Genomic DNA, 7,598 nt, shown 5'->3' with positions numbered 1-7,598 from the left:
TACAACACGTAGGTCACCACCACTGCTACCCTCGAGCTTGGGGAGGCGACGCGGGCTAGTGGAAATTTTTTCGAGGACATCTCTTCTTAAACTAAAAATGAAACAAGTGTTGGGCTCTGTTTTAGGCATTCGTTTCATGTACGTACATAGAGAACATACCCAATCATTGAGAAAACATCTTGATCACTGATCAATACGTGTCATTACCGTACAGCTGAAAACGCCCAAACGGGTAACTAGACGGCCAAAGTTGCAAGCAACGTATCACACCCTCTGCGGACCTGATCGGCAGGAGCGACGTGTCACCGTCGGATTTAACGAACACGCAGCCAGAGACAGCCGATGGAGCGACAGGTATAGGATACGAATCTCGCACACAGGTTACATACTTACATCATCACCCTGGAGAAAAATCCGTGATAGCAACCTGCCGAGCTGGTTTAGGTTGATTGCAATTTTCACAAGCATAGCTCACCGCATCGATCCACGACACTAGACACGCTAGCTAAGATCGCTGGAGCTAGAGAAGAACCCAGCCGTCACGGTCCATAAATATTTCGAGAGACAGGTGTACCAAGTACCAACTGGTCCGGTCCGATCGGACCAGGACCCGACATTGACAGCGAGACCCAACCTCTCGAAACAGGGTAAACGCACACGCTTGAAAAACCCCTCGCGACGGAAACACTGTGCTCGAGCTCTCTGCATTTCCCTATTGTGTGCAAAAGAAGCTCTTTGTTGGAGCGGCTTCACTGCACACTACAGTTTGATCGTCAGAAATGGCGCCGTCCGTCGCCTCCTTCTTGCTTCCTCGCGTGCGCCTCCTACCGCTGGCTGATCGAGGCGGTGACGTTGATGTGACGTGATGACCGGCGTCCATCAGCCATCAGGCCGAGGAGGCTGAGCAAAGCGTCGCCGCGAATCTCCACCGTGCGCAGAGCAGACAGGATCGATCCGATTCCTTCTGCTGCATCAGCTTCCAGTCTTGCAGAATGTTCAGACCATCCCGATAAATTTTAATTTGAATATAATTTGATATGGGGTATTTATTCTGAACGAGATGAACAGGGGCTATCGCAATAAAGGGGCGGGACCGTGAAGAGGGCGGGGCAGTGTCGTGCTCACTGGCTTTTTTGGCGCGTGCGGCGGCGGAGGGACGGGCGACGCTCGTGGCCACAGCACCGCACGATGCCTTTGAGTCCGTGCGGCCGACTCTCTTATCGACTTGGCCATTTTGCCTTTCAGTACTGTAGGGCCACCCCGCAGTTTTTATTTAGCTTAGCTTTAGTTTAAGTTAAACTTTGTGAAGTTTAACAAAAAAATACAAAGTACCAAATATCATAATGCAAAATGTATATAATATAAAAATGATACTTATATAAAAATCATACTTTATGATAAATTGTATTGTTCAAAGATATTTAGTCAAACTTCCAAAAGTTTAACATTCCATTGAACTGAGGATGCGAGGTAAATTAATAGAGGTTCTTTTTGCTCAAATTTGGTCTAGATATACATATGTATGTAGACATATATTACCGTGTAGGTTCGCTCATTCTACAAAAATGGTTGCGAAAACTAATTTAAAAGAGAGACAGCATAGTTTGTATTGCTATTTTATTTTGTCTAAGGGCATCGATACTTGAGCATTTCTTTAGGTGGGAGGCTCCAAATGAACCCGACTTTGAATTAGTCAAGCCATCAACATATCCAAGAGTACAACTATCCAAAGAATAGAAACCATATAAAAAAAATTGAGAAAACATGGGACGCCAACTAGAGATACAAGTAGATGAAGTGATTAACTAAAGACAAAAAAAGGTGAGCAGGGCTAAGATCTGATCTACATGTATCATGCGAAAGCCCCGAGTATTCAACTAAACACCAGCGGCTCGAACTAAATCTTTAAGCACCGAGATGCCAGTCCGAGAAACTACACCATGCCGGACTAGCACATCTCAACACCTTGGACACCGGCTAACTGCAACATTGAGGATGCGAGACTCCGTTGTTAAGAGGGGGACCATCATGACAATGCCTCCAGAAAAGGAAACGTCGCTCACAAGTGTGATCATTGCCAACACATGCCAAGGTCGTACAAACGTTTCGCATATGCTCCGGCGCCCACCCCAAGCACCACATATGTCTTTGTCGTAACCAAGAGATACACAAGCTAGTGAAAACACCGACGTCTCCCTGTGGCATACCGCCAACTCTGACTACCCCCTAGGCTCAAGAACGGCTGCAGAAACTGGGAAGCACACTGTTTAGAAGAAGCCGGGCCAACTTGACGCAGGGCATCCGTGAATAGGATTCCAAGGAGGAACTCGAAGATTACGCAATTCAATAGGCATCAGACAATGCGTAGAGAGAAATCCATTAGCAAAAGGATGTGCATCAGGCCACGCCTCCAAGGAGGTAAACGACATCCAAAGAGTCGTCGTTGCTGGCAATGGCCTTAGCCTTACTGGGCTTTCACATACACCACATCCTAATGGTCGACGTCCTTGCCAACTAAAAATAGCAAAGAGGGATCCAATCCAATCCTACTGCCAGACCCCCACAATGCCCCAACAGTTGGTAGATCTGGCTATAGGGGAGAAGAAATCTTAAGCGGCGAAGGTTTCGCCACTATGCTGATGAGATCGAACCAAGCCCAGCCCACCAACCACGGAGCTCCTTCTTAACCAAGGCTAGACACCATGCCCAAATCGGAGGTTGCACCACCAACTCCCATGAGAGGGAGACACAACGTGTGGAGGAGGTCCACATCCGCCGGCTGCCAAGAATCCACGCCACGGTTGACATCCGACCACGCCACAACAACCTCCAAGAGGCCATATCCTACCGAAACCTAGCACGAGATGGCTAGGTTTTATTTCAATGTTCACAAGCAAAGCTCATTGCATCCACGACACTAGTAGACATGCTAGCTACCACTGTTTCATCAGTGCACCCGGTGACTTGTTTTTTTTTTTATAACTCAAACAGACTTTATTTATTGCAAATCAAGGTTGCATCGTCTATAAAAAAATGTAAGAATAAAATATAGGGAATCATCCATCCAAATATAAGGAGGTGATCTCCTAGGCTCTCTAGCTAGTTCATGCGGCACTACATTTACATCTCTTGGTACAATGTTTGAATGAGATCTTGGTAAGATGACTTGTTTACGGCCCTGATTACAGCCAAGATCGTCGGAACTAGGGAAAAACCCACCCGTCACGGTCCATGGACCATAGATGTGTGGAAAGTCAGATGTACCAACAGGTCCGACCAGACAAAGGACCAGACCCAAGGACCAGACCAGGACCCGACATGACACCGAGGCCCGACCTCTCCAAACAGGTGCACGGACGCATTGCGCACATCGGCACATGCTTGAAAAAACTCTGGCGACATAAACACTGTGCTCGAGCAGTCGATCGCGTGCGTTTTTCTTTTTGTGATTGGGCCATCTCCGGGTGACGCATTTTTACGCCCATTTGTGTCGCACACGGATATAAAAAATATCCACATGTCCGCATGCGTCTGTTACTTCTCCAGCGGTAGAGACGTATTTTTTTTTTATGCAAAGGCCTGCCATGCACCGATTAGGGGAGGAGAGAAAGAAAGATTTTATTTGTGTGGTGTGGAGTGACTTACATTAAAGAAGGAGAGAGAATAGCCATGCAGGCCAAACGGATGAAAACGGACGCGCGGACACGTTCTGGCGCATATTTGGTCCACGTTTGCGTCAGGACAAACGTTGCAGACGTTTTGCGTCTAGCCGCTGGAGCGCGTTTTTTGTCCCCGATGCCCTAAACAGACGCACATCCGCGTCCGCTCGGACTGAAAATGCGTCTGGTACCACCTCCACGACGCATAGTGACCGGACCGTCCTCGACGACGCAAACCTGGCCCAAATATGTGTCAGGTTTGCGTCTCTTCAGACGTCGTGCGAACGTAGCGGTCATCCGCCCGGTCCTCGCACGGGCCCGCCTGGTAGGGGCACATATGCTTTGTCTTATGCGGCATTACTTACAGGCGGCGCGCTGCAGCTTTTCCAGGGCCGCGTTAATGGCGCGCCTCGGCTTCCGCGAGCGTGCGCTGCTCAGCAGCGTCGCAGTGGCAGGACATTGAAGGCGAGATGGCGTCCGAGCCTCTTAAAGGAACGCTACATGCGCCCATTTCCCCGACCACACCATTGTCAGAGCCCACCCTACCCACCCGACCGACGCCATGGGTAAGAAATGCTGGCCGTTCCGCAAGACCAAGAACGACCACGAGGCTAGCGGCTCGCGGTCCGGCAAGAAGCCACGGGTCGAGCGGTACGTCCGCATCGAGCTCGCGCACCGCCTTTCGGACGAAAACTGGCCGGTGCCATGACCGGACGCAAACCTGCCCGAAGGGGGCTGGTACCTCAACTCCAGGCGCGTGCCGGCCCCCCCATGCCAGGCGACACATCTCACCTACCACTGTAGTTCGTGGCGGCAGACCCTGCCACCCTTAGGCGTGGTAGCACGTTAGGTCGGGCAGCATCGCAGTTACGCGTCGACGGAATGAGTGGGCAATGCCACCATAGCTCTTGCTGGCAGGGTGACGGCCCCTGCCCCCACAGCCCCTGGTGGGACCCCTCCGTAAATCATATTAGCAATAGGTGGCTAGTACCAAAGGACGGTAGGGCCACAATTAGGCGGCACCCCTGTTTGCAGCCGTTTGTCGTCCCTAACGTGTCGCCACATCTAAGGGCGTCGCAGGCCTATCGCCAGTGGTGGACCTTGAAACAAAACTGGGCCATGGGCTGCCCAGCTCAGCACAAATCATTGAAGAGTGGGAAGAAAAATTGGCCCAAAAATGCAAAAATATATGGTATTCTCTGGGCCCGCCTAACAATTGTGCTCTAGTTCCGCTACTGCCCTGTCGCTACTGTGAGGTGGTCTTTTTTTTTGGCAATTTTGTTCACAACTTTTTTTTACAATTCGTTGAAATAGGTTGTCCTTTGTGTCAAAAATTCACACGCTCAAGGTCACGGTTAGCCGCACATTATAGCTCCTTGCAAATAATTTTCTATAGAGTCGATGGTTTCGGAAACTCGTTTTGGAACCCAGGTCCAGATGCTCCCTTTATGTGGACTAATCATTGGCTTCCACCTAAGTAACATTCGTTGTATTTTACTTGTATTCTGAAGTAGGCAGCGCTTTGTGAACAGTGTACACTTCAAGCACCTGCAAGCATTTAACTCCTATGCTGCCGTTGGTCCTCGACGGCAGAAACAGCATGCACCGTCAAAAACTGTCAAACTCCTCACCCGGTGTTTGGCTCTATTTCGTTTGTCGATGTTCCTGCCCACCTGGAAGGCGTCACCAGATGGGAGTTCTTGGAGGCAAAGAATTAAATTTTGTCGAAATTTCCTACAAATTTTGTGAGATCTAAAAATCCCGGTTAGGGCCGAGAAAAAATAATTTCGTCCGAAAACTATGTTGAAATTTTTTGAAAAAAGAAGACTGGTTTGGTGGTTGAGGGGCCTGGGGCAGTAAATAAGGTCGTAAGTTCCACACATTTTTTTTGCCTATTGAATTTAATTTCCAGAAATTTAAAACTGAGCGAAATTGCTGATTTTTTTCTTCAAAATTTCGCTAATTTAACGGAATTTGAGAATCTCAGCTTGGAGCCAAAGAAAATCCCCAAAAAGTATTTAAAAACCTGCTTGAGAGCACAACCCGGGCAATCGTAGAAGACGCACATGTGTGTTCTGTCATCTTACAAGCCACCGTCTCTGCGATGCTAGTGGCACGCAAGCGAATAACCAAGAACACACAATTCTTAGGGCATCTTCAGCGGGTCGACCTATTTCGGGTATGAAATGTCACTGTTTTTATTCGTTTAGGTCGAATGGCACACAATGAAATTCGCTAAATTGGTCCGTCTGTCCGTTTATGTCTAAGGCATCCCAGGGGGGTGATGCATTTTTTGGCACCATCAACGATTACCGTCCCGTTGAGACTTGCGCCGATGATTACTGGTTCTGCGCAAGGCATGTCGACTCCCGCGTGTGGCCGCTCAATTGGCGAGCTTGGCTGCCGATTCGAGTGTGCGGGGGACTTGGCGCGCGCGCCCAACGTTGGGGGAGCGCTTCTGTCGGCTCCCATGGGTGTCCACCACGTCGACCTCGACGCCATTAACGATGACATCGATGACGAACCCGACCTTGAAAAATGCGGCGGCGATAAGGCTATGGACATGACTGACAAGTAGCGGGTGCTGCTCGCCTCTTTCGAGACCGTCCCGCAGGACGGCGATCGCCGTCAGCCCATGGTGGCAGCGATGCTGGCCATCTACGACCGCAGAGTGGTTATGAGGGTTGCAGAGTTGTCATGTCTGGTGGCGCATTTCTGCGTCGGCACACAAGGAGGTGTGTCGGCAGGGAGCAACCACGGTTGGTTTGAGTAACCGGGAGATGGAGGAGGTGGCTCCGGCGATGGACGAGGTGTTGGAGGATGTGGCGAGGGGCCACGCACGCTATGGCGCAGAAATGGACGCGGCTTTGCAGGCGGAGAAGGCGTTGGGACGCTGCTCTGGCACGGAGCGAAGGAGGAGTCGTGTCAGCGCGACCGTGATGTCGCCATCACGGGCGTGGAGCGGACCATACGCTGCCGAGAGGCTACCAGCGCCCGTCAACGGGCTCGTATCACATTGAAATCGCCTTTTCCTTATTGGACCCGCTCAGTGCCCGGCTATAGCTCGATGATGCCCACGGCGGCCTGTCGTTGCATGTGTGCTCGGCGCTGACTAGCAGAGTTTCTGGTTGCCGAAGGCTATTTTGAAACGTCCGCCACGATAAGTGAGCTGCAACACACGGGCGCAGATGCATACTACATCCAAGCTAGGGCGAGGATGCATAAGGACAACTCCAACAGACATCACAAAATACGGATCGGTCCAAAAAAAAATTACGGCTCGCCAAAAAAAAACCTAGGACACGCGGTACATGTGCGGTATGCGCTACGGCACGCCGCAAACTTCACCCTCTCTCCACCGCTCCCTAACCACCCTGAACCCCCCCCCCGCCGCTCCTGACAAATAGCTTCCGTCGATTCACGTCGTGCCGCCCTCCCCTGGATTTCCCCCGCCTCCTCCAACTCACGTCGCTGTCAATGGCACCCCGTCGGCTTCTTCAGATTCCGCGAGCGCCCCGATGGCAACTACGCGGTGGAAATCTCCGCCGGCTGGCAGCGGTGTTGGCTGGGGACCTTCGGCACCCGCCATGAAGCGGCGCTTGCCTACGCCGACGCCGCATAGCGGTTCGGCCAGCCGGCCGGTTATTAAACTTCCCCGAGATCCCCAACCGCGAGACAGTGGAGATTCTAGCGCCACTGTTGCACCTTGTTTCAGCGGAGGACGAGCGCCGACACGCAAGGGCGGTGCAGCAGCTGCTAGTCACGGAGGCGAACGAGTGCTGCATGGCAGAGTGGAGGCGGCTGCATCCCGAAGACATCCAGTACGAGAACAATTATTGGGTGGAGAAGAAGGCGGAGCGGATGTCGGTGAAGACCTTCTCCGACAAGTAGTACCGGCTCATGGAGCTGGGACAGCTGACCATCCCCGATAACGACGAC

The sequence above is a fragment of the Lolium rigidum genome, chromosome 3 (genome assembly GCF_022539505.1).
Source record: "Lolium rigidum isolate FL_2022 chromosome 3, APGP_CSIRO_Lrig_0.1, whole genome shotgun sequence".
In the NCBI taxonomy this organism is placed as follows: domain Eukaryota; kingdom Viridiplantae; phylum Streptophyta; class Magnoliopsida; order Poales; family Poaceae; genus Lolium; species Lolium rigidum.
The sequence above is the reverse complement of the archived record's forward strand: the minus strand, read 5'-3'. Positions refer to the sequence as shown.